The 25000-nt window shown below is 40.5% G+C and overlaps 1 long non-coding RNA gene across 2 annotated transcripts in view; it reads right to left on the reverse strand.

The window, feature by feature from the left end:
* LOC135095280 (uncharacterized) overlaps positions 1 to 25000 on the reverse strand; it is a 49811-nt gene that overhangs the window by 10800 nt on the left and 14011 nt on the right. For both annotated transcript variants that reach the window (XR_010264208.1, XR_010264207.1), the window contains exons 2-4: positions 15387 to 15554; positions 15205 to 15270; positions 14291 to 14364 (exon numbers count right to left, since the gene is read on the reverse strand). This is a non-coding gene — a long non-coding RNA (uncharacterized LOC135095280). The remainder of the gene's footprint in view (positions 1 to 14290; positions 14365 to 15204; positions 15271 to 15386; positions 15555 to 25000) is intronic.

Genomic DNA, 25000 nt, shown 5'->3' on the forward strand with positions numbered 1-25000 from the left:
CTCTGGTTCACCTCTTCATTTTCTTTTTTCTTCCAGAGTCTCGTAACCTTCATTCTTATCATTAGCAACTTTCTCTTCATTTCCCTTTTTTTTTTCCTCTTCAGGTTTTCACTCCCACTTGTCTCCGCTGTACTTAGCTTTCTTTTATTCCGCTAAGTACTCCTTTTCCTCCTCCTCCTCCTCCTCCTCCCTCTCTTCTTTCTCCTCCTCCTCTTCCTCCTTTATCGGTTTATGTCTTCCCAGGTCGTGTTCGCTCCACGTAAGGCAGCAAAGCGTGAGAGAGCAAGGTCGAGAGTAGAGGCGCCTCCCCCCCCAGTAAACCTGCTACCCCCTCCCTACGCAATGATCATTATTGTAGCAGCAGGTGATCGAGGATTCTACCTAACCAGTGGGAGAAACACGCGTGACAACTTCAGAAAGCATCTCTGTAGCCTCTGAAAATAGCCCTGGTGAGACAGAAAAAGCTCAAGAACACGAGGCTATAAGAACATTACAAAGGAAACAAGGGAAGCTGCAAGAAGCCATCAGGCCTACACGTGGCAGTCTTTACAAAACACATCAATTTCCACTAATCATTCATAAATTTGTCCAATCTTTTAAAACTCCCATATAACTCTGCACTAATGACCTGATTCCTTACTCTATTCCATTCATCCACCATTCTATTTATGAACCACTCCCTTCTTGTCTCTTTAAATCAATCTTGAACCTGTCAGGGAAAAAACACAGACGACCCGAGTGGAGAATAATGAAGGTGTTTATATCCAGGTAAATAGTGACAACACCTGAGCCTCTGCAACGTGTTTATTGTCCTGTAATGAGTCTCCTGTAACACCCGGGAGTGACGTGCACCCTAACTGCCGCCACTAGGTGAGGAATGAGTGCCGCTGTATACTAGGGATGGAGTGAGGAGAGACTGACAATGTGATCAATGTGGAGGGAACTTGTGGTGGTGGTGGTGGTGAAGGAAAATAAAGAGGAGGAAGAAGAAAAAAAAATAGTTGTGGTGGTGGTGGTGGTGGTGGAGGAAGAGGAAGATGAAAAGTAAGAGAAGAAAAAGGAAAAAAAAGGAAAAGGACTGGGAGAGGAGGTGAAGGAGAAAAGAAGACAAAAAAAGGAGTAACAGGAAGACAAGAACAACACCAGAAAATACAAACAATATAAAACAAAGAAACGAGGAACGAAAGGCAGGTCAAACAAGAACAAACAAACAAACAAACAAACAAACAAAAATTCTCCTTCACAATCGCAATTCTCACCTATAAAAATAAGTAGATAAATAAATAAAATAAATAAATAAATAAATAGATAAACAGAACATGATAACACAGCAATCATCTCTTCCTTAACTTTCCTCTTTTCTTCAACCCTTTCCTTCCTCCCTTCCCTCCCTCTCTCCCCCTTCGCTTCCCTTCCCATCCTCCCTCTCACCTCTCCCTTCCCCCTTCCTCCCCTCTCCCTTCTTCCATATCCCCTCAGGCAAGGTTTAATAGAGACTTCTAAAATCTCTCTCAATTTTTAATTAATCTAGACACACAAAACTCTCTCTCTCTCTCTCTCTCTCTCTCTCTCTCTCTCTCTCTCTCTCTCTCTCTCTCTCTCTCTCTCTCTCTCTCTCTCTCTCTCTCTCTCTCTCTCTTTGCACATGTGACGCAGAAATAACTATATTTGCACTTTAGTTTTGGAAATAATTTGAAAATGTTTGTTGCGTCAGACACTTGTGTTTCAGTGACGAAAAGAAGATGAGGTTTACAAGAGGAGAGGTGGTGTTCTACAGATTGGAAATTAGATCTTAGACCACGAATGTTGCACAAGTTTATGGAAAAAAGTTGGGGGAGTTGTCAAGACACTTAGTCGATATCTGAAGAGCAGTCCAGCCTGGGGACATTTGTGGTCCCCTTCCCAGATGGACTCCGAGGTGAAGGAGTATTATATATATATATATATATATATATATATATATATATATATATATATATATATATATATATATATATATATATATATATATATATATATATATATATATATATATATATATATATAAATTTCGATGAGCGGTGAAGGAATGAGGGCAAGATAATGGTTCACAAAGTCATTCTTTCCCGCAAAAAAAAAAAAAAAAAGGTAGATCCGAAAGAAAGGCAATGTAGTTTTCATTGAGGACACTTGTGTGTGGAAACAGCTCCAGTCACAGACAGCAGTAAATACAGACCATGTCGGAGAACGAAGCAGCAAGCTATTAAGTACGTAACTGTGTTGACACCAAGCAAATGTATACACCAAAGAGCACCGCAGCTGTTTATGTGCCACACCCATTATATCAAACTGCCTCGCGCCCCGCCAATGTAATCCTGAGTTAATGGATTAACAGCTACTCTACCAACGTGTGATGTCCTTAAATGTGTGTGTGTGTGTGTGTGTGTGTGTGTGTGTGTTTTCTACCATTTTCATCACTGTCAAATAGATAAACTGTTTTAATACTTATCTGCTTCCTAGTGCTGAATGAATAAAACACATACATACACACAGACACACAGACACACGGACACACACACACACACACACACACACACACACACACACACACACACACACACACACTTATACTGACAGACCTGGGCCAGCAGTACTCGCCCCCCAAGCCGCTGCCTTCCATGGGACGGAGCACCCACCTCTCCATACTGTGGACACCCACACCCACCACCTCGACCCCCCGGTCAGCTGTCACCAGGACCCACCGCCCCATGCCTGACTCAGCCATGAGGGAGTTTGGGCAGTGGGTGACACAACACCCGTGGACCGAGGTGCTGGATGTGGAGGACGTCCATTTAAAATGGCAGAATTACATCGCCACCACCACAGAAGCCTTCCACCGCTACTTCCCAACCAAGAGCGTCACAACGCACCCATCTGATGCTCCCTGGATGACACCCCGCATTAAAAGACTCATGCGTCAGCGGACCTGGGCGTTCCACTCCTGCCCGGTCATTTACAGGAAACTAAGAAACAGAGTAATCAGGGAGATTAAGGCTGCAAAGGCAAACTATTACCCAGACAAGATACACCACCTCAAGCCAACAACAGATAGTGGTACGCTAAGATCGAAGCTTTGTGTGGCCTAAAAAAGCACACTTCGTCTCTTCCTTGCACCTCACACCTTCCTGCTACTCTCGCGGCTCAGGAGATGAACGATCACTTTGCTGCTATCTGTCAAACCTTTCCTCCCCTCCACACCACTCTGCTTTCTGCCTATCTTCCCAGTGTCCAGGCGGTGGATGTTTTTAAGAGAATACTCAAATTCAAACCAAGATCCACCACACCCACTGACCTTCCTATAAAAATTTACAAGGAATTTGCTGTAGAGTTAGCAACACCGCTATGCTCAATAATAAACGCTTCACTCTCCCAACACTCTTGCCCCGAGGACTGGAAGACATCTTACGTCACCCCCATCCCCAAAACCTCCAGTCCACAGTCACTCAATGACCTCAGGCCAGTCTCTATCACCCCCATCCCTAGCCTTATTTGTGAAGATTTTGTATATTTTTGGGCCTACACCAAAATTTGTAATACCGTGGATATCAAACAGTTTGGAAATATTAAAGCCACCTCCACCTCCCATTACCTGACCAGCTTCCTTGAATTCATCCACAGCCACCTGGACAAGCGAAACACCTCTCTAGCTGTTGCTTTTGTGGACTTCAAAAAAGCTTTTGATCTTGTTGATCACACTGTTGTCATCAGCAAGGCAGTGAGTCTGGGTCTCCCTCCTAACCTGATAGCGTGGCGAGCCGACTTCCTCACAGGGAGGCGTCAGGCCGTTCGCTATCAGGGCTCTGTCTCTACTTTCCAACAGCTGACTTGTGGGGTCCCCCAGGGGACCAAGATGGGTCCTCTATGCTTCCTCCTCCTCATTAACGACGCCCTCACTGACACCCCCCATCGCTGGAGGTATGTGGACGACTGCACCGTGGGCGTCCCAGTTTCCACCAAGAACCCGGACTACTCGCCACTGCAAGCGATCCTGGAGCGGCTGCAGACGTGGACGGAGGAGAGCAGGATGACCATCAACCACAACAAAACTGTGGTGATGCATTTCTGTACCTCCTCTGTACCAGTGCCCCCTCCCCAGCTCTCAGTGGGCCCTCACCCCCTCCAGGTGGTCCGATGTGCCAAGCTTCTCGGAGTCACGGTGGACGACCAGCTAACCAGGAAGCAGCATGTCGCCAGCACCATAAGATCAGCTACCTACAGGCTGTACATGCTGCGCAGACTCAGGTCGCTGGGGACGCCGACAGATGAGTTAAGGGGGGTGTATCTTACTTTCATCCTCCCCAAACTCATGTACGCCTCCCCAGCGTGGTCCTCCTCCCTCACACAAACTCAACAGCTACAGTTGGAGAGTGTGCAGAAAAGGGCGTGCAGGGTCATCCTTGGCCCTGCATACACCACCTATGAAGAAGCCCTGAACACCCTGAGGCTGTCCAGACTATCCACCAGGTACCGTGAGGCTCTGGAGAAGTTTGGAAGGGGACTTCTGAATCATCCACGTCTCAGAAACATGCTACCGCCAGACGCGCTTCGCCCCGCCCGTGCCGCCAGACACCACAATAAGATAACGCCCCTAAAGGCGCCACGTACGGACCGGTACAGACTCAGTGCGATTCCCACCATGGTGCGAGCCATCAATCAATAGTCCCTTCTAGATTTGACTTACCTTTAGGATTAATGTCAAGTATTTCCCCATCCCCAATGTACATTTTCAGTTTGTTGACTGCCTAAAGAATAAACCGTTTATTATTATTATTTATTATTACACAGACACACGGACACACAGACACACACACACACACACACACACACACACACACACACACACACACACACATTTTTTGTTAAGTGACCAGCAATGAAACAAGCACAAAAGGTGTGAAGTATCCTGTCATCCTTTACGCTGCCAGCAGTGTCTTTCACAGCCACACTTTATATCATTCCACAAAGGTTGATGAAAATTCACGTAAGTCAAGGGGTTCGAACAGTACCAGCTGTCTTTTTCCCCATTGTTTCATCCCGTATTCACCCAAATTTCTCTTTCTCTATATTGTTCTTTTTTTTATTTCCCCCACTCTTTTCTTCCGTTCCGTTCCGAACAGTACCAAATTTCACTGACCATCGATAAAATAAACACTAAAAAGGCTGAAGTACTCGGGCCACCCTGTCCTTCATGGCCTGCCAGTGGTGCCTCACAAACCCACACTTCATACCAACACGTTTCACAAAGACTCAGAAGTCGTGTCACTCAAAAGGCTCGGGCAGTACCTGAATTGCACGACATGGAAGGGACGCACACCGCTGCCGATGCAATACACCTGCCAGTACTCAAAACTGCACCACCTCCCAGCCCGGCAGCTCGAAGAGACCTTACCCGCGAAGGGTTGCCAAGGTCTGCCTGCCGCTCTCCTCACTCGTTACAAGATATAATTCTCTTCCAGCTGCAGATTTCCATGTAGGCTTTCAGTACACGATTTCCAGGCGACGCGTGGACAGACAGACAAACATGAGCGGCTTCTAGACCCAGTGTTGTTCTGCCTGGCCTACACACCACAAGAAATCGCTGGGATGGAATGGATGTTACAGATGAGGAACTTAATTACAGTGACTTGTGGAAGGAAATGTTATTCTTTAAGGCTTGCATGTGGAGTTTATTGCTACGACCATCTAACCTAAAATGTAACGCTGGAAGTGACAAACACGACTCTAATAAATTTGTTGGAAGGAAAGGAGCCTCTTTTTGCCATACTTGAGAAATTTCCGTCGTGGTAAATGTATAAAATAAAATATGCACTTAAGAGTAGCTTGCTTACACACACAAAACAAGTGCCTCATGGTGCAGTCAGTTAACGCTAGCCTTTTCAATCTGCTCAGTCAAACTCTGGTCACGTCCACCTCCCTCATCAAAAAAGTAATAAATAAAAATAAAACATATACTTACGTACCAAAAATGAGCCCTGGAAATAAAACTAACGCAATAAATAAAGAAAACACAAACTTCTTCTCACTTTGCCAGGAATGTGGCTCAGATTTCTATCCAGAGGAATTGAAGAAGAAAAGAAAATGTTTGCCTAAGACTCCCTAGCTTGTAAAGACACGCTCTGGGATGAATCTGCCGCTATACATTAACAAAACACACCCTTTCCTATTCCATGAAACGAAGCCTTCACCTTGAACGTGGCTCAGATTAGTGTCCTCGAAAGTTTGGCAAGAGAAAAATGAAATAATTCCTTAAATACTGATAAAACTTTTCCTAATGAACATGGTTTGCAATCTGCCCACAACAATTCCGAAAATCAAATAAAAAAAAAACGTAAAATCTACATCAGAGAAGGATTTACACTGCCACATTACAAGGCAGAGATAAGGAATTCTAATCCTTCCTTAGTTTTTTGGAACGTGGTTGAAAATAATCAAGAAGAATTAAGAAAACGAGAATACATCACTTAAACTCACTAACTTACACAACAAAAGGAATCACATTAGTATAACAAACCCAGACTTAAGTCATGTATTCGTTGGTCCTCACTTTTCAGGGAAGTGGCCGAGATTCTGTCGTGATGAAATAAAAAGAACAAAAGGCCAACGATAAAGAACTGACTCTTCCCGCCTCACACTCCAGGCACGTGGTGAAATTCTGTCTTAAAGACCTTACAAAAACAATACTTAAGTCACACACCACAAGGAATCGTATTACCAAAACAAAAGCTTCAGGTAAAGAGTACTCCTCTCCTTCACTTTTCTGTACCATGCTACAAATTCCCTCGAAAGAAAGAAACAAAGAAAGAAACAAACAAACAAACAAACAAACAAACAAACAAACAAACAAACAAACAAACAAACAAACAAACAAACAAACAAACAAACAAACAAACAAACAAACAAACAAACAAACAAACAAACATACATACATACATACATACATACATACATACATACATACATACATACATACATACATACATACATACATACATACATACATACATACATACATACATACATACATACATACATATATATATATATATATATATATATATATATATATATATATATATATATATATATATATATATATATATATATATATATATATATATATATATATATGTATATAAACAAGAAAATTTAACTTAATACTTCCTAGGGGACGTAAGAGAAGGAATCGCATTACTAGAAGAAAGGTTAAAGATTTCCTCACTTTTCTCCTAAAAACTGAGAATACAATAAAATATCAGCTTAAGACACACATACCAGATGGAATGGTATTATCAAAGCAAAGTATAAGATGTGTACTGAAGACTATTAACGTTACATCGCAGAACAAATCACATCACCAGAGCAAAGTTTAAAGGTAAACAAGACACAGGCCTCCCCGCTCTGAAGGACGTGCTTGAAATTTCTCCCCTGAGGAATTACGAAAACGAGAAAATGTCAGTTTGAGATTATCGAACCAAGGAAACAGAAGGAATCGTAGGAGTAAAACAAAGGACAGAGAGAAGTAATCCTGTTTTCTCACTTTTCAAGAACATGTTTGAGATTTATGTCGTAAAGAACTTTCAAAGTGAGAAAAAATATTTCGTGGAAACTACTGAAGTTACGGCAGAAGGAATGGTATCAGTACAACAAAGGCTAGGGATACAGACTATTCATCCCTCCTCACTGTGAAGGAACGTGGCTAAGATTATGTGCTGAACAATATAAAAAGTCACGGCATAAGGAATGGTATCAGTACAACAAAGGCTAGGGATACAGACTATTCATCCCTCCTCACTGTGAAGGAACGTGGCTAAGATTATGTGCTGAACAATATAAAAAGCCCCTCCAAAAATATCTGTTAAACATTACTATATTTACATAGCGCAGGGATTCGTATTAATGAAACAAAAACTGAAGGTACAGAATTGACTCGTTTTTCATCACTTTACAGAAAAAATGTTTTTAGAATTGTGTAGAATTAAGACACGAGAATATATCAATGTAAAACTTCCTGACCCACGAAGCAGAATGAATATTAATAGTAGAACAAAGGCTATAGAAAAAAAAGACTCTGCCCTCAGTTTCCTGCAACCTGCGTTTAAGACCTGCCGTGGAGACCTTACAAAACGAGGACTGCAAGTTGGAGGGAAATCTTTACTGGTTTATATATATATATATATATATATATATATATATATATATATATATATATATATATATATATATATATATATATATATATATATATATATATATATATATATATATATTAAAGTCAGAACCCGAAATCAGCCAAAACTAGTTTCAACTAGTCAGAACTAGTAGTATAATTTATTGTTTGTAAAAACTAGTATTACCTAGGCAAAACTAGTTTCTTAACATAAAGGCTCGGTAAAACACGAAATGTATTTTACACCTAGTTTTACCTACACACTTCAGTCAAAACTAGTTTTAACAATTGTTAAGTTTGGGAAAACTAGGTTAGACTAAAAGTGAAACTGGTGTAGTGCCGGGGAAAACATTTCTATGTATAAGTAGCATTAGGGAGTGGAGTGAACCATGTGGGGACCATAAGGGTGGGACTCGCTTGACAAACACCGGAAGTGAGGACGCTGGCTTGTCAGTTTTTGTATGTTTCAGTCCGCTGTCCTCCTGCATTGACACAGGTTAGTACGTGTGTTGTCCTCTGATATCAGATTATTGCAGTGCCGTTTACCTTAATTGTTATTTCTTTGTTAGATGTTACTGAGTCATAGTTTGTAGGGTGGGGGAAGGGGGGAGGATTCATTCTCATTTACCTGGTTCACTGATTTACTTCACCTTTCAGTTGTTCGTGAGCCACCAATACAACAAGATGGCAACTTGGAGCTCACCTGACCATCCTGAACACCCTCTTGACCGCCCTCCTAACCAGGCAGCTGACACTGAATATATGCAAATATGCAAAATATGCAAATGTGACAGCCGATATGATAAAGCTCTTCTTGACCATGTGTGAAGTGTGCCAAAGTAAGAAAAATAAAAAAATAAAAGAGGACTTGTTTCCAAACCAATCTTACACTCAGAGCTAAATAGTCGGTGTCAAGTGGACTTAATTGATATGCAGACACAAGCAGATGGAAAATATAAATTCATAATGGTTTATCAAGATCATTTAACTAAATTTGTGATACTACGTGCATTGCAATGTAAACGTGCTGAAGAAGTTGCTTATCACCTTGTTGATATTTTTTTAACCCTGTATTTTACAGAGTGATAACGGAAGAGAATTTGTAAATAGTGTTATAACGCCCTTAGCTTCTTTGTGGCCAGAGTTGAAAATTGTGCATGGAAAACCAAGACAGAGTCAAAGTCAAGGGTCTGTGGAACGGGCAAATCAAGATATTGAAAATATGTTAAGTGGATGGATGAAAGACAATGATACAGCAAGGTGGTCCGAAGGATTACGCTTTGTACAATTTATGAAGAACAGAGCCCATCATTCTGGTATAAATCGAAGCCCATACAAAGCAATGTTTGGTGTAGAACCAAGGGTTGGCCTTGCAACAACATGCATTCCACGAGAATTGATTAAAGTTGTAAATAATGAGGAGGATTTGGAGAAGATAATTGCACATGTAAACAAGGACACTGTTGGGGAATCTAATGTTGCTTTGCAGATGACAAATCAAGATGACATAAATTCACGATCTAGTAATAGAAGTGAAGTGTTTTCGAGTTGTGTGTGTGAAATGGAAATAAGTGAAGGTCACTACTGCTCGAAGTGTGGCTCACATATTCACGAATCTTGTGGAATAAACGTTGAGAGCGGCAAGGATATCTTTGGATCTAATGTTATATGTTTAAACTGTAATTCTGAAGCACAAACATCACATGATAGGCAAGTAGCTAGTACTAGTTTGAAAAAGCAGGCAAAAAGAATGAAGACAGTATCTGATGCGTCTCACCCTCCAGCAAGTGTGGGACAAAATGTCACTGTACCAATTCCAGATGTTGACAAGGGAAAAGGAGATTTGCGGAATATCATTGCAGTTGTTTTAAACAGAAGTGAGGATGAATTGTATAAGTTAGGTACTAGAGACGGCATTCTTAAGAAATTGTATAGTCGGTCTGAATTTGATGTGTGTAAACAGTTATTCCTAGATGTGAAAGATATACCTACCGACAAAAAAATATCTTTAAGAAGTGCAGCAACTAGTTCAAGTGTGGGAACAGGCCAAGGATTCTTTAGATGTCATTGTACAAAACATTGTGCAACCAACATTAGCAAATGTAAAAAAAAATAAAGTCCTTTGTAATTCAAAGTGTCACAATAGTATGTCATGTAAAAACAAATAATGAATATCTTTGTAACTTCAATTACTAGCGCTTTGTCTTGGGTCTGACACAGTTTGTTTTATTGAAGAGTATGAGATGCGTTTCATTATTATTGTGTTTTATTTTAATTAAGTTGGAATTATAAATTGATAATTGTTTTAATGAATTTTAATACATTTCGTTAAAAATAAATTGTGACAATTTGGCAGAGATTTTTTTTCCTATATGTTATCAAAGGTACCGCTACATAATTTTGATAGGAATAAAAGCATGTTTATCATTGCATGTCCGATTAAACATTTGTTACTACACTTAGTGTGGGAAATATATTCCCACATATGTTAATAGACCAATAAACGTTTCAGCCACCTAAAAAGATACTAAAATGAGCTACAAACACAAACAAATTATGTTTGAGTTCCCCAAAAATGGTACTCAAATGAGCAATGGTACTCAAACGAGTGGTCATATCCCTCACCTACTTTTGACATTCAGTACCGTTGCTGAATCTAGTTTTACCTTACACGATCAGATAAAACTAGATTTAACTAGTTAAACTTTAATATTTCTAGTTATATCAAACACATTAAGGTATAACTAGTTTTGCCTAGGTAATACTAGTTGTTCACCAACACATTGAAAATACCTAGTTAAAACTAGTTTTGACTGATTCCGGGTTTTGATTGTAATATATATATATATATATATATATATATATATATATATATATATATATATATATATATATATATATATATATATATATATATATATATATATATATATATATATATATATATATATATTTTTTTTTTTTTTTTTTTTGTAGGGAGGACACTGGCCAAGGGCAACAAAAATCTTGATTGAGTCATGCTTTGTTCGACCGCCGTTTACCCGCGCTTGGTGACCAAGCAGCCGATAGCAGGCGGCCAGGACAACCCCTTTGGAGGGGACGACAGGGTAGCGGGCTAAAGCCAGCACTACTCACACCTACCGTCTTCAACGGCACAGGTGATGCGAAACCTACCTGCCGAAGTCGCCCCCGACAGGATTCCGGTTCTGAGGACGCCACCCTCAGCCAGGCGATTGGCTATCTGCTTTACTAGACCCGCCGCAGCACGAAACACCAATTCACAGACTGCGAGCTCTGCTAGGACGCCCTTGATCCGAAGGACGGACACAGAGGCTCTATGCCCGCCCCTCGGACCCGGGGGGGACTGGTACCGCATCCGCACCGTGTACCCCATTATCAAAGCCATGAACCCGCTGGTATTTGAAGGCAGGAAGAGCGCTACCCCCCCACCAGCGGGCCGTCATCCCGGAAACGCCAGAGTGACTACCGCTGTCGAGGGTAAGTGGGTTTGACCCACCGACTCGGCAAATCACCCTGACGGCCCCCACCCCAACAAGATAGAGAACTCCAAGGAGCAGAAGGACTCCGGATCAGTGAAGCTGTTCTGGGCTCCGAAGCCTGGCGGAACCCCATTACTCTATGAACGTTCATTGAGAAGGGAGGATGGAATATTTTGTCCAACTCCCCGCCTCACATTCATCTCGCGGGGAAGCACTTTAGCCGTAGGCCCAATCCTTTAGGCTTGTTCCTACGTTTCCAGCGGGCGCCACTAGGAGGCAGACTTCCCCAGTAACTAAGTCTCAAGGAGGGTTTTCACATCACTCGGGAAGTCACGGCATGACACCATCCCGGGACCTCCAGGAGTCATACTTAATATATATATATATATATATATATATATATATATATATATATATATATATATATATATATATATATATATATATATATATATATATATATATATATATATATATATATATATATATATATATATTATTGTTCTTTTTTTATTAATATTATCATTTAAGAGCTCGTGACGAGGACAACAAACACTACAATGTTCCTTGAAGACTGTGAGTGAGAGGGAAGAGGTTGAATTTATTTTTGTATTTATGCAGTGAAACCTCGTGAAAGAAAAAAAAAACTCTCAAGACGCCAGAGTGTGGGAGTCTATAGGCAAGTCCAACAATTTAATCCAAATGTGAAGCAAAAGGTTTTATTCTCGTGAGGTTCTCTGGTCTATTCCAGTTCGTTTGGTCTCCTTATGAAGGGCGTTGGCAAACATTTCTTCCTCTCACTTTCTTAACACTAGGTGGACACTTTACTGGAAGTTACCAATTTTCCCGCACGATAGTATTCATGATCGAAGCGCCCCCGCGGTGCAGTGACCAGCGCCTCACTGCATCAATGATTCTAAGTGAGTTATGACGCCGCAACATCCACGTGAAGGTGACGAAAAAGGTTTCCATGATCGAACGCGTAACCTTCAGACTGCAACACGAACGACGTACCACAGAGCCTACCAGAGAGAGAGAGAGAGAGAGAGAGAGAGAGAGAGAGAGAGAGAGAGAGAGAGAGAGAGAGAGAGAGAGAGAGAGAGAGAGAGAGAGAGAGAGAGCAATGAGAAGTTATATAGGTAGATAACAGACATATAAATAGATTGATGAAATTAGACCAGCAGATGCATATAGATAGATAGAGAGATACATAGATATATGCAGAGAAAGAAAAACACAGATAGATACAGAACAAAACTGAGGTAAATAGAAAAAAAAATACATTGATGTATCGGCACAAAGACTAATGAACAGGTAGACAGACAGACAGACAGACAACCAGCTAACATCCGCTAACCTAATCCCACCTCTAGCATAACTGAGATGCTTCATATTCACGTTATCCAAATTAGTCAATGTAAATACCTAAAGGCCAATTCTGCTGCTGCTTCCTTACCTCCTCGTGGACACACACACACACACACACACAGACAAGGTAATGACTCGTGCAATTACGTGGCCTGCGGGGGTCGTTACTACTAAAGCTGGGGAGTGGAGAAACTGGGGGTCGGGTGGCAAGGTAAGCAGGAGAGAGGAGGCGAGGCTAGAAAGACAGGGTTGTGGAGGTTAGACTGAGGAGGTGAGGCTAGGGAAGGCTGGGAAGGTGAGGCTGGGGAGGCGAAACTAGGAACAGGAAGCTGGAAAGATGGGGCTGGGGAGGTGAGACTAGGGGAGGTAAGGCTGGGGGGAGGCTGGGTTGGGGTGGGGCTGGTGGGGGTAAAGATAAACCCATGGCAACAAGTCACTCTCAATTTAATGAGATGAACAATCATTCTACTAAAGAGTGTTGATTCACCTCAGCTCTCTCACTCTTGGCTCCACACATGATTCCTCCTGTGAATGAGTTGATGAAGTGGAGTGAGTTGATGTGGTGGAGGTGAAGGATGTGGTGACGAGGGAAAGGCAGTGGATGATGGTTATGAAAGTGATGGAGGATCAAACAGCGACAAGGAAGTGGAAGATAACATCGGAGTGGTAGAAGGTGGAATGGCAGAGGATGTGCTGGTGGTCAGAAAGACAACAACGGTTAATGTTTACGATGATTCCTGATTGCAGACATTACGGTAAACATTCCAGAAACAAGTGTAATATACCGGGGAATGCTGTGACAGCGGCGGGATGCGCCGCCCACTCTCGCCAACACTCAAGCCTATTTTCGTGTCCCTCAGCCTTACAAGCTCCCATTTCGAGCACCATTCCTTTAGATTCATGGCACTGGAAACACTTACATCCTAGATAGTCATATGAAATACAAAAACTAGTAAATATGCAAAATTAAGAAAATGTTAGTTATTAATGGTCTGGCAACTGATTCTTCAACCGTTTGCTTCCTACCAGCCAAGCGAGGCATGACACACCAGTTTCACTAGCAGTGTATGTCCAAATACACTCATTACCAGGTTAACATATCTGGTGACCACTGTGGACAGGCTTTGGGAGAGTTTTGGTTCACCTAAAGCCCAAAAAAGCGTTCAAGAAAACACAAGACTCACGCGTACACCACAACAAAGCTGACGCCACTGACCACTGACTGACTGGCTCAAGTGAGTCGCGGAGCTTCTCTTCCTTGTCTCGAAGCCGCTCGGGACTTCGGCGGCACTGTCAAATATAAAACAACATGGTAAGATGTGCAGAATGCTTTAAAAGTTTCAAAATATGTATGAATAATGCATTTCGGTACAATATTAGTAACATTCTACACTACAACTGCATTTCTTCATAATCTGGCACCTTTTTTATATCCTTTTCATATTGCAATGGACTCACTTTCTGCTTGTAAGAAGGAAGAGCGAGAGTACAGAGCAAGGTTAGGGAAGTGAGCCTGGAGGACCCGAAAACCCTTTGCAGCATCATATAACTGAACACTGGCCAGTAACACAAAATACCGGGGCCACAGTTCGGATTTGGTGTTCTATAAGTACTTTCCCTACGCATTTCACACAGAGAGGACAATAATGGGGGTCTTGAAGAGTGTGTCCATAATGGTGATGCTGCAGCTCACGTCATGCATTACCATTAACAAAAAATAAGTAAATAATAAAATACAAAAAATAAAGAAAGAGACCAAATTAATCATCATTGCGCTCTTATGAGAGAACCATTTTCTTTCAGTAACCCGCGGTGGTTTTACTAAGTAAACATTAAACTACCTACACTTGGGAAGCTTTACTAAACGTTGTCCCCACTCTGGTGAACATTGCTTGAACAACGATAGTGTAAATCTTTGGGGAGCTTTACTAAACATTCAGTGCCCATTTATGTGAGTATTGCTTCAAAGATTATAGTGTAAATCTGAGAAAGAAGACAAGCAGACCCAACACCTTAGAGACACAAACCCACACCAGACAAATAAGTAAATAAATAAAATAAATAAATAAACAAACAGATAAATGAATGAATAAATAAATCAATCAATAAAAAGACAAAGAATCTTCATACTCATCCTTCATAACTCTCCAGTCGCTTCATTCCAGTCTCCCGCACTTTCCTCCTCGCGTCGTCTGGCTGAAATAAATGGAGGTGAAGACGAGAGCTTGTGTAATGTGGAGCGTGTCTGGTGTGCTCAATTTCCCTGACCTTTAAGCAAGTATTGGATTATCTGACACACACCGGATGCTCACCTATTTACGTCCCCCGGACTATCACCTTACGACCCAGAAAGGTTCCGCTGCGTCTGATGGCCTCGGGTCCTCTACTGACCAGCGCGATGGGGCCACTGAGTGCTGGATGGTTTTGACTCTCTACTGTTGAGACTTGCGTTTGTACTGCATTCCCTTGTATCATGGAGCCTAAAGAGGACAAAATTAGCCTCTTATTCTCTCTTCCTTTGTTTCAAGGCAGGAAAAGTCCCTACAATGCTGCACAGTTTTTACAACATATTTTTTTACCTATGCGTTTGTACTGCAGTCCCTTTTATAATGTAGCCTAAAGAGGACAAAATTAGCCTCTTATTCTCTCTCTTCCTTTTTTTCAAGGCAGGAAAAGTCCCTACAGTGCTGCACAATTTTTACAATATATTTTTTTTTAGACTTGCAGTCCCTTTAATATCTCTGTAGCCTAAAGAGAAACAAAATTAACATCCTATTTATTTTTTTATCCCTTTAATTGCAGACACTTTTCTTATGACTGCCTACTTTTCATATAGATGCGTTTGTGCTCCAGTCTCCTGAATAATTTAGCAGCCTGAAAAGGACAAAGGCAATCTATTCTCTCCTTCCGTGTGTGACGAGAAGTCCTTTTTTTAACCAGTAAGGATTACTCACTTCAATTGTACACATTTTTATTTTTTTTTTCCCATGACTCTCTATTTGTAGATTTTTTTGGTATTGCAGTCTTTTGGGAAGTGTAGCACACACACACACACACAGAGAGAGAGAGAGAGAAAGAGAGAGAGAGAGAGAGAGAGAGAGAGAGAGAGAGAGAGAGAGAGAGAGAGCAGAGAGAGAGAGAGAGAGAGAGAGAGAGAGAGAGTTACGTCTAATACCTGGACACTGCCATGAGGTACAGACTGAGTCAAGGCCCAGCGCAGCAGCAAGGTCAGGTGGAGCGGACGCATTATGACAGAAACTAACTTCACAGCAGAGAAACTACCGTGAGGAGGGATCGAAGTCAGCCTTTAGACCACCAGCCCACCACTGCATTATTTACAGGCAGAGGAGAACGAGTAGCGTCGGGACTGTCACTCTAACTCTCAGGGAGGTTATGCAGACACACGCATGGACTTTGAAAGACTAAAACAATGGAATATTTGAGTTTTCGTCAGCGATTTAAAGATTTGGCGCTACAACATCTCGGTCATGTGGCGCCGCTACAAAATTATGAAAAGGCATAACAATTGTGGTTGAGTAAAAAAGCAGTAATACAAAATGTTAAAAATAAATAAATTTGTTAAAATCAACTAAAATTAAGATAATAATTTTGAAAATAATGATTATATATATATATATATATATATATATATATATATATATATATATATATATATATATATATATATATATATATATATATATATATATATATATATATATATATATATATATATATATATATATATATATATATATATATATATATATATATATATATATATATATATATATATATATATATATATATATGTGTATAAAATCCTGGCCAGTGTCCTCTCTACATAAAAATAATATATATATATATATATATATATATATATATATATATATATATATATATATATATATATATATATATATATATATATATATATATATATATATATATATATATATATATATATATATATATATATATATATATATATATATATATATATATATGATGAAACTTATGACGAAGGAAAAGAAAGAAGAGAAGGAATAACTATAAATGAAAATATTAAAACAGGAAAATCCTATAATAATCTCTGCCGTGGCGACGGCAGAGGAGCAACGCCAGGGTTTCGACACTCGCTCCTTCTCCGTGATGCTTTTCCTTTCAGGCGTTTGACACTCTTCTACTGGAGCATGAGTGTGCTGCTGGCGTGGCCCTCCCGCTGCACCTTACACACACACACACACACAGACACACACACTCCTATCCCCCACTGACTGACACCCACACACACGTACACTCAGACTTATTCCTCCCAACACACCCACAGCCCAACACACACACACACACCTAACCCTCCCCATCACGCACCAGCCTCCATGCATACCTCCTCATCACATATACCGCCTACTCCCCTTCCTCCACCAGCACCTCATATTTAGTAGTGCACAACCCAACACTTCCAGCAAAGTTTGATGTACAGGCATGTACTACACGCTCACTCGCTCGCTTACACGATGGCGCCCACCAACTTTTGAGGAAAGTATAGAAAGGAAATGGCTATCCGCGAGTTTGCGAGTGTAGCAATTTTGACAGAGGTAATTCCAAGGTAGGGAACTGCGGGGCTCAGGACATGGCGCTCTCCATTGCTCATAATTAAGTTCCTCCAGAGCATGCTGAGAGAGAGAGAGAGAGAGAGAGAGAGAGAGAGAGAGAGAGAGAGAGAGAGAGAGAGAGAGAGAGAGAGAGAGAGAGAGAGAGAGAGAGAGAGAGAGAGAGAGAGAGAGAGAGAGAGAGAGAGAGAGAGAGAGAGAGAGAGAGAGAGAGAGAGAGAGAGAGAGAGAGAGAGAGAGAGAGAGAGAGAGAGAGAGAGAGAGAGAGAGAGAGAGAGAGAGAGAGAGAGAGAGAGAGAGAGAGAGAGAGAGAGAGAGAGAGAGAGAGAGAGAGAGAGAGAGAGAGAGAGAGAGAGAGAGAGAGAGAGAGAGAGAGAGAGAGAGAGAGAGAGAGAGAGAGAGAGAGAGAGAGAGAGAGAGAGAGAGAGAGAGAGAGAGAGAGAGAGAGAGAGAGAGAGAGAGAGAGAGAGAGAGAGAGAGAGAGAGAGAGAGAGAGAGAGAGAGAGAGAGAGAGAGAGAGAGAGAGAGAGAGAGAGAGAGAGAGAGAGAGAGAGAGAGAGAGAGAGAGAGAGTTACAGTAGTGGTGGTGGTGGTGGTGGAAGTAGTAGTAGTAGTAGCAGCAGTAGTAGCAGTAGCAGTAGTAGTAGTAGTAGTAGTAGTAGTAGTAGTAGTAGTAGTAGTAGTAGAAATGGAAATAGTAATAGGAAATTTTGTCAAGAATATATTTTTCTTCTTGTTCTAAGTGGTTTGTGTGTGTGTGTGTGTGTGTGTGTGTGTGTGTGTGTGTGTGTGTGTGTGTGATTTGCAGCGGGAGGGTCACGCCAGCAGCACACACAGCTGCTCCAGTGTGTGTGTGTGTGCGTGTGTGTTAGTGTCACACGCCTGAGGGGTAAAGATTCACGAAAAATGAGCGAGTGTCAGAACCTTGTCGCTTCTGCTCTGCCGCCGCCACTTGTACATGTGCCCTCCTCTAACCCCCCACAACTATTACTTCTGAGAATCCTAACTTGCCTTTCACCGACTTATATACTACACATCCCAATAATATCTACTGAGACTCATAGTCTCTCATTTTAAATGGCATATTTCACACGACACAGCCCCAGCCACTCCTACCGTAAGCTTCTCTACGCCCCGTCCATTCAACATCGCCTCCACAACACACCCTGGACAATACCACAGCCGATACACTCCCTCACCGCAGCGCTAGACAAACAGTCCCCAGTACCAGGAGAGCTCGGGGAGCGGTAGGCTCAGGCGGCATCAAAACTCGGCCAACGCGCAGGACCAGAATCCTTGCTATGCACGAAGCGCCGCGTATATTTTTGAAGCTTTTTTATCCTAAAGATCTGCCCCTGGGAATGTGAGGGCACGCCACCACCACGCAGGACGGGTAGGAAGAAGTAGAGGAGAAGGAGGGAGAGGAGGAGGAGGAGGAGGAGGAGGAGGAGGAGGAGGAGGAGGAGGAGAGAGGAATTGAGTTTTTAAAGCATTGAATTACCAAGTTTGAATACCAAGTTTGCTCTGTCCCAATCAGAAATTTTAGAGATCAGAAGGTAGGCATTCTGTGGTTTCCCTGCGTGAAATGTTTATTTCCTGAAGGGTTGAATGTCTACAAAAAGACGTGGAAAAGTGCAGGGTGGTATCAGCGTGGGAGTGGATACACTGTATAAAATAACTGTTGTTTTCACAGTATTTTTCCCATAAATACTAACAGGAATTAACTGTAACCAAGGTTTACAAATCAGACTGTTGTATGTGACATGCATTTTGATTGTGATGTCTTGAATTTCTTGAGTGAGTCCTTGTTAACATTTAATAGGCAATGATGAGTGTGTGCCAAGACACCATAAGCCTCCATATTATCTAAATAATATTTTACCGTGATAGAATCAAATACAGATAAGCACTGTAAATCGAAGCAACAGGGTGTCTGTAAATGTTGCAATTTTTTCTTTGTTGCTAAGCGGTTGTCTTCGATATTATTCTTTATGAAATACCAGGAATGTAATACTTATTCATTGCTGATACACCAATAGCCTTAAAAACATGCTTTAAATGTTTTTTTATTATTATTATTTGTCAAGCGTATTGTTTATTGCGACAACTGGCATCGTTACTGAAAACTCGCCATTGTATGTCGATGTGCATTTATCGTATACATTTCTACCTAAGGTGATGATGAAAATTGTTCATAATGAAATAGAAAGCTCAGACGTTCTATATAATATTTCGGTGACGCAAGGTGATTTCGACCTGCATATTTCACATCTTCAGTAATCAGAAGATGGAATATTCTACTCTGGGAAGATATGCAAGGTAAGAAATATTTCTTGTTATCTCAGTTGAAACATTTAGTAGTATGAAATTTTGAGGAAGTATGATGAGAAGAATAATAAAAGCATAAGAGTAGTTACATGCGCATCGAGATTTCCAACTGTTAAACTGCCATTTTTTTATTTATTTATTTATTTATTTTTTTTTTTTTTGTCTACGAATAGGAATTGCCCGCCAGGCGCCAAACGCCAGTTCCACACTAGTAGCTACACCTTTATCCTGTACTGTGTGAGACCCAGGCCTGTACCTCCATCAAGCCTGATACTACCTGCTTACTGCACTTCTGGGACACTAGAGGCTGTGTTGACGCTATTGCTGAAGCTTAACTACACGGCCTCATCAAAAACACCACGAAGGGCGCAGCCCTACCTCCTAAGACCCTAAGGCCTAAGGGCCTTGCATCCAACAGCATTCCTGGTCTCCTCCCTCGCATGTGAGTGACAATTCAATGGTTGCTTAACCTCAGCTTGTAAGCCATGTCATTACTAAGTGTGTTTATTTGTGCATGTTGTATACTCATTTTTTTTTTTTTACCTATCTAATATACATTATGTTGATGCATGAAGTCATTAGCAAACTAAATTATTAACTAATGGGGCCTCACCTGCACTCTTAGTTTGCTTAGTTTGATTGTATATCTATGTTAGATTATGCTGGTTTGGTTAGATTAGGTTAGTTAGGTCAGGCTAATTTGGTTTGGTTGGTTATGGTGGTGAGTTTCATTAGTTTGTTAGGTTGGTTACCTAGGTTAAGTGGTAGCCTGTTACATCCGGCTGGTGGGCACGGGTGAGAGGATGACTGATGAATGAGTGAAAATGTAGAGCAGTTTGCTCCACGAGTCCACCTAGCACTTTTGGAAAAAAGTATGTTTCTTAAGTGTTGTAATAATCCCTGAATACCTGAAGGGCAAGCACCGTTAAGTACTACTAATTTTTTTAATAAATACTTTTGTGTCATAGATTCAGAGTTTGCATGTCCTTTCTGTAACCATGTATCAAGGTCAATGAAAAATTATGTAAATGATTGCCTGTTGCATTCAAATGAATACAGAAGAGCTATCAAATGCCCATTATGGAGTTGCAAACAGACGCTTTCATCATACACAGGACTAAAGGCTCATATATACTGAGACCATCAAGAATATAGGTCAGAAAGTGTTGAAAAATTGTTGATCTTGTCTCCATTTGAAATTAAAACTCTGCTGTGCCAACAAGTTTGTGATGGAATGAAGTATTTATCAAAGCATTTGAGACAGCACATTGATAATGGCACCAGAATTCAGTGCCCCTTTAATCAGTGCTCCAAAATATTTTCAAAGACAACCACATTTAAATCACACATAAGTAGGCATCAAAGATGTCAAACAGTTAAGGACTTGCCAACTGAAATGATCTACTCATCAAATTCAGACCTTTGTGATGACTTGTCACCAAATTTGGAGGTGTCCAGTACAAGAAATGACATTTATGACTTGGATCAGCTTATCATTTTTATGGGTAATGATATGTAACCAAAGGAGTTGTAATACTGCAACCAGGAGCAGTGTAAATAATAGCAGTTTTCTTATCATTTCACCTTTGAAAGAGTTATTAATTGGTTCCTTTATGCTTAATGAACAGGAAGGGGATGTGTGGGTATTTGTTATAAAATTTATGATAGAAAAGTATTTTGTGGTCTATAAAATTATGTTACTATTATTACTCGTTGCGTCACCCTTCCTGGGCCTCGGCATATAGAGTAGGATGGACAGTTCCTTTTTCCACCGTCTTTACGATATCAATCACAGTTGACCGGCATCTATTTAAGACTTTGTAAACCTAGGAGCGAGCAATCGTCTCCAAAAAAAATCCAGCTGTTACCAGGATTCGAACCCGACACTTCCTACATTGTAGTCAGACACGCTACCGACTGAGCTACCGCGGTCCAGATATCTTGCTTATACTAAGGCCTGGAGAGAGAGAGAGAGAGAGAGAGAGAGAGAGAGAGAGAGAGAGAAAGTGAAGACTTAAATACAGGAACCAACTTTGAATTTATACTCACTATGGAAAATAATAAAAGGTAGAGCGATTAAATAGAGGAAGAATTCATTGTTTCTTGCATTACTCATTCATTACTAAGATTCATTTCGCTGGATTACCAAAGAAAAAATATAAGAAAACTCGCTGCGGGAATGACGTATGGCGATTAAAAAATGGGGAAAAAAAATGTTTCCTACACTATTGTTACAACTATGAAATTTACCCTGCATTGCTAAAAAAAAAAAAAAAAAAAAAAAAACAGAAACCCATTCCCACGCTTCCCGCTCAGGTGAAGACGAGAACCACCTGGACTGCTAAAGGGAGGGAAGTAAGAGATCCTGTGAGTTATCAGGTGAGCAAAGACGCCATTTCAGCTTTGCAGGTAAACTCGCGAATCAGCAGAACTAATAATGTTGAGAAAGGCAGCAGTTCCATGCCACTCAGGTGTGCAATGTGACCGGGGCATTTTCCTCTGGTTAAGGAAGGTGGCATTTCAACTTTCCAGGTTGTTCATTCAGTTCTCAGACACGAGAGACAAGGTGACTTGTGAACGGAAGAAAGACAACTCCTATATTACTTAGGTGACCAATTTAAATAGAGCGCTTTTCTCGTCAACAAAGGTGGTATTTCAACTTTCTAGATAATTAACTAATCAATTTCTTTTTTTCAGATAAACACGAGAAACAAAACGATTAATGAACTGGAGAAAAACAAAAGTTCCATATTGCTAAGGTGGGCAATGTGAAAAAGCTACCAGCTATTTTCTCAGGTGAACAAAGATGGCATTTCAATTTCCCAAGTGAACAAGTTGAACCACGAGGAACATCGTAACTAATAAACTGGAGACAGGCAGTATTTCTAAACCACTCAGGTGAACAATATGAACCAATCACAAGATACTTTTCAGGTGAACAAAGATGACATTTCAACTTTCCAGGTTAATAAATATATTCCTAATTATGCTTTTTCATCTTTCTGCGTCTTATATATAACAGAGGAACATCAAGACACCTAGAGAGTTAACTAAACTGACCAACCTATTCTGTCCGCCTCTCTAATGCAGGAGTTAACCAGTATTCTCAGTCATTCATCCCTTTTTCTGGTAAACTCTGGAACTCCCTGCCTGCTTCTGTATTTCCACCTTCCTCTGACTCGAATTCCTTCAAGAGGGAGGTTTCAAGACACTTATCCTTCAGTTTTTGACTACTGCTTTGGACACTTTTCTGGGAATGGCATCTCAGTTGGCTTTTATTTTTTTATTTATCTATTTATTTATTTTTTTTTTTTTTTGTTGCCCTTGGCCAGTGTCCCTCCTACGTAAAACAAGAAAAAAAAACTTACGTTCCTTTTCTTCTCAAAGTTCATGAAAGCGAGAATGAAGGATATTTTGATGATTTCATTTTGCTTTCTGTATTTTTTTATCAGAGACATGAAGAGGTAAAAAAAAAAAAAAACATATAAAACTTGTAAAATGAAGTGTTTTGCTTAGTACAGACTAAATTAAAGGAGACGCTAGATGAGAGAAAACACTGAACACCAAACGGCAGACAAGAGACAAGACAAGTAAGTAAGCATGAGAGCAAAACATATTGTCAGGAAATGTAACCCAGCAACTCCCTGGTAACGGAGGAAAAAAAAAAAAAGAGAAAAATGAGAAGTGTTGTGTTCTTCCACGCACCACAAGGAAAAAGAGTCACTCAGGGATCACTTAACATATCAAAAACGACAATAACAACACCAACACGTCCACTACCCGACAAAACTCGCGGAAGTGAAGAGAAAGGGAGGGACAAATGGAGGAGGAAGAGTTGAAAGGGAGGCGGGAGTGGAGAAGTGGAGGGTTCTAGAAAGTGGGAGGAGGAGGAGGAGGAGGAGGAGGAGGAAGGACAGAAAGTTGTAAGAGGTGGAAGGGACAAAGAAGAGCAGTAAGTGAAAGGAAAAGTGAGGAGGAAGAATACGATAAAAAAAAAGATATTAAAAATGAACAAAAAGGAAAGAAAGGAAGGTAAAATTGGAATATGGAAATTATAGAAAAGACAAATATGAAAGAGGGAAAAGAAGAAAAACAAAAAGAAGGATAGAAGACAAGAATGAAGGGCTAGAAATAGACATAGTCAATGGAGGAAAGAAAAACGTGAAAAAAAAGAAGAAAAAGAAAAGAAAAATAAAGAAAAGAAAAATGAGCGACGATGGAAGTGAGACGGTGGATGGAGGAGGAGGAAGAAACGTAATAGACACAAAATAGGAAGAGAGAGAGAGAGAGAGAGAGAGAGAGAGAGAGAGAGAGAGAGAGAGAGAGAGAGAGAGAGAGAGAGAGAGAGAGAGAGAGAGAGAGAAGAGGGTCCCAGGTGCTAACAGGAAATGAACAGATTGAAATGTAGAACTGGGAAGAGAGAGAGATTTGAGGGAAAGGCAGAGAAGAGGAGGTAACAGTCCAAGATGGAGGAAAGAGAAAGGTGAAAGAGGAAAGAAAATCTAGAGAGGGAAGAGGGAAGGGAGGAGAGACAAAGGAAGATAATGTAATGGAATAAATGGAAAATGTAGAGAAAAGAAGGAAGAAAGATGGAGAAGGAAGATTAAATAATAAATAAATGAAAATCTACACAAAGGAAGGAGAAAGAAGGATAGAGGAAGAAGATAAAATAAGATAAAGAAGGGAGAAGGAACAAACAGAAGAGATAAAAGAACAGAACAAACGAAAATCGAGAGAAGGAGGAAAGGAGGATAGATAATGAAAATTAATTAAGCTTCAAAATCGAAAGGAAGAAGAGAGAAAGAGAGCCAGAAAAAAAGGGAGGTAAAAATAACGTGGTAACCGAAAACCAAGAGTAAAAAAAAGGAAGGAAAGAAGGAAAGATAAAGGAAAATAAATAAATAAATATATATATATATATATATATATATATATATATATATATATATATATATATATATATATATATATATATATATATATAT

Source organism: Scylla paramamosain, chromosome 48, assembly GCF_035594125.1.
Source record: "Scylla paramamosain isolate STU-SP2022 chromosome 48, ASM3559412v1, whole genome shotgun sequence".
NCBI lineage: Eukaryota > Metazoa > Arthropoda > Malacostraca > Decapoda > Portunidae > Scylla > Scylla paramamosain.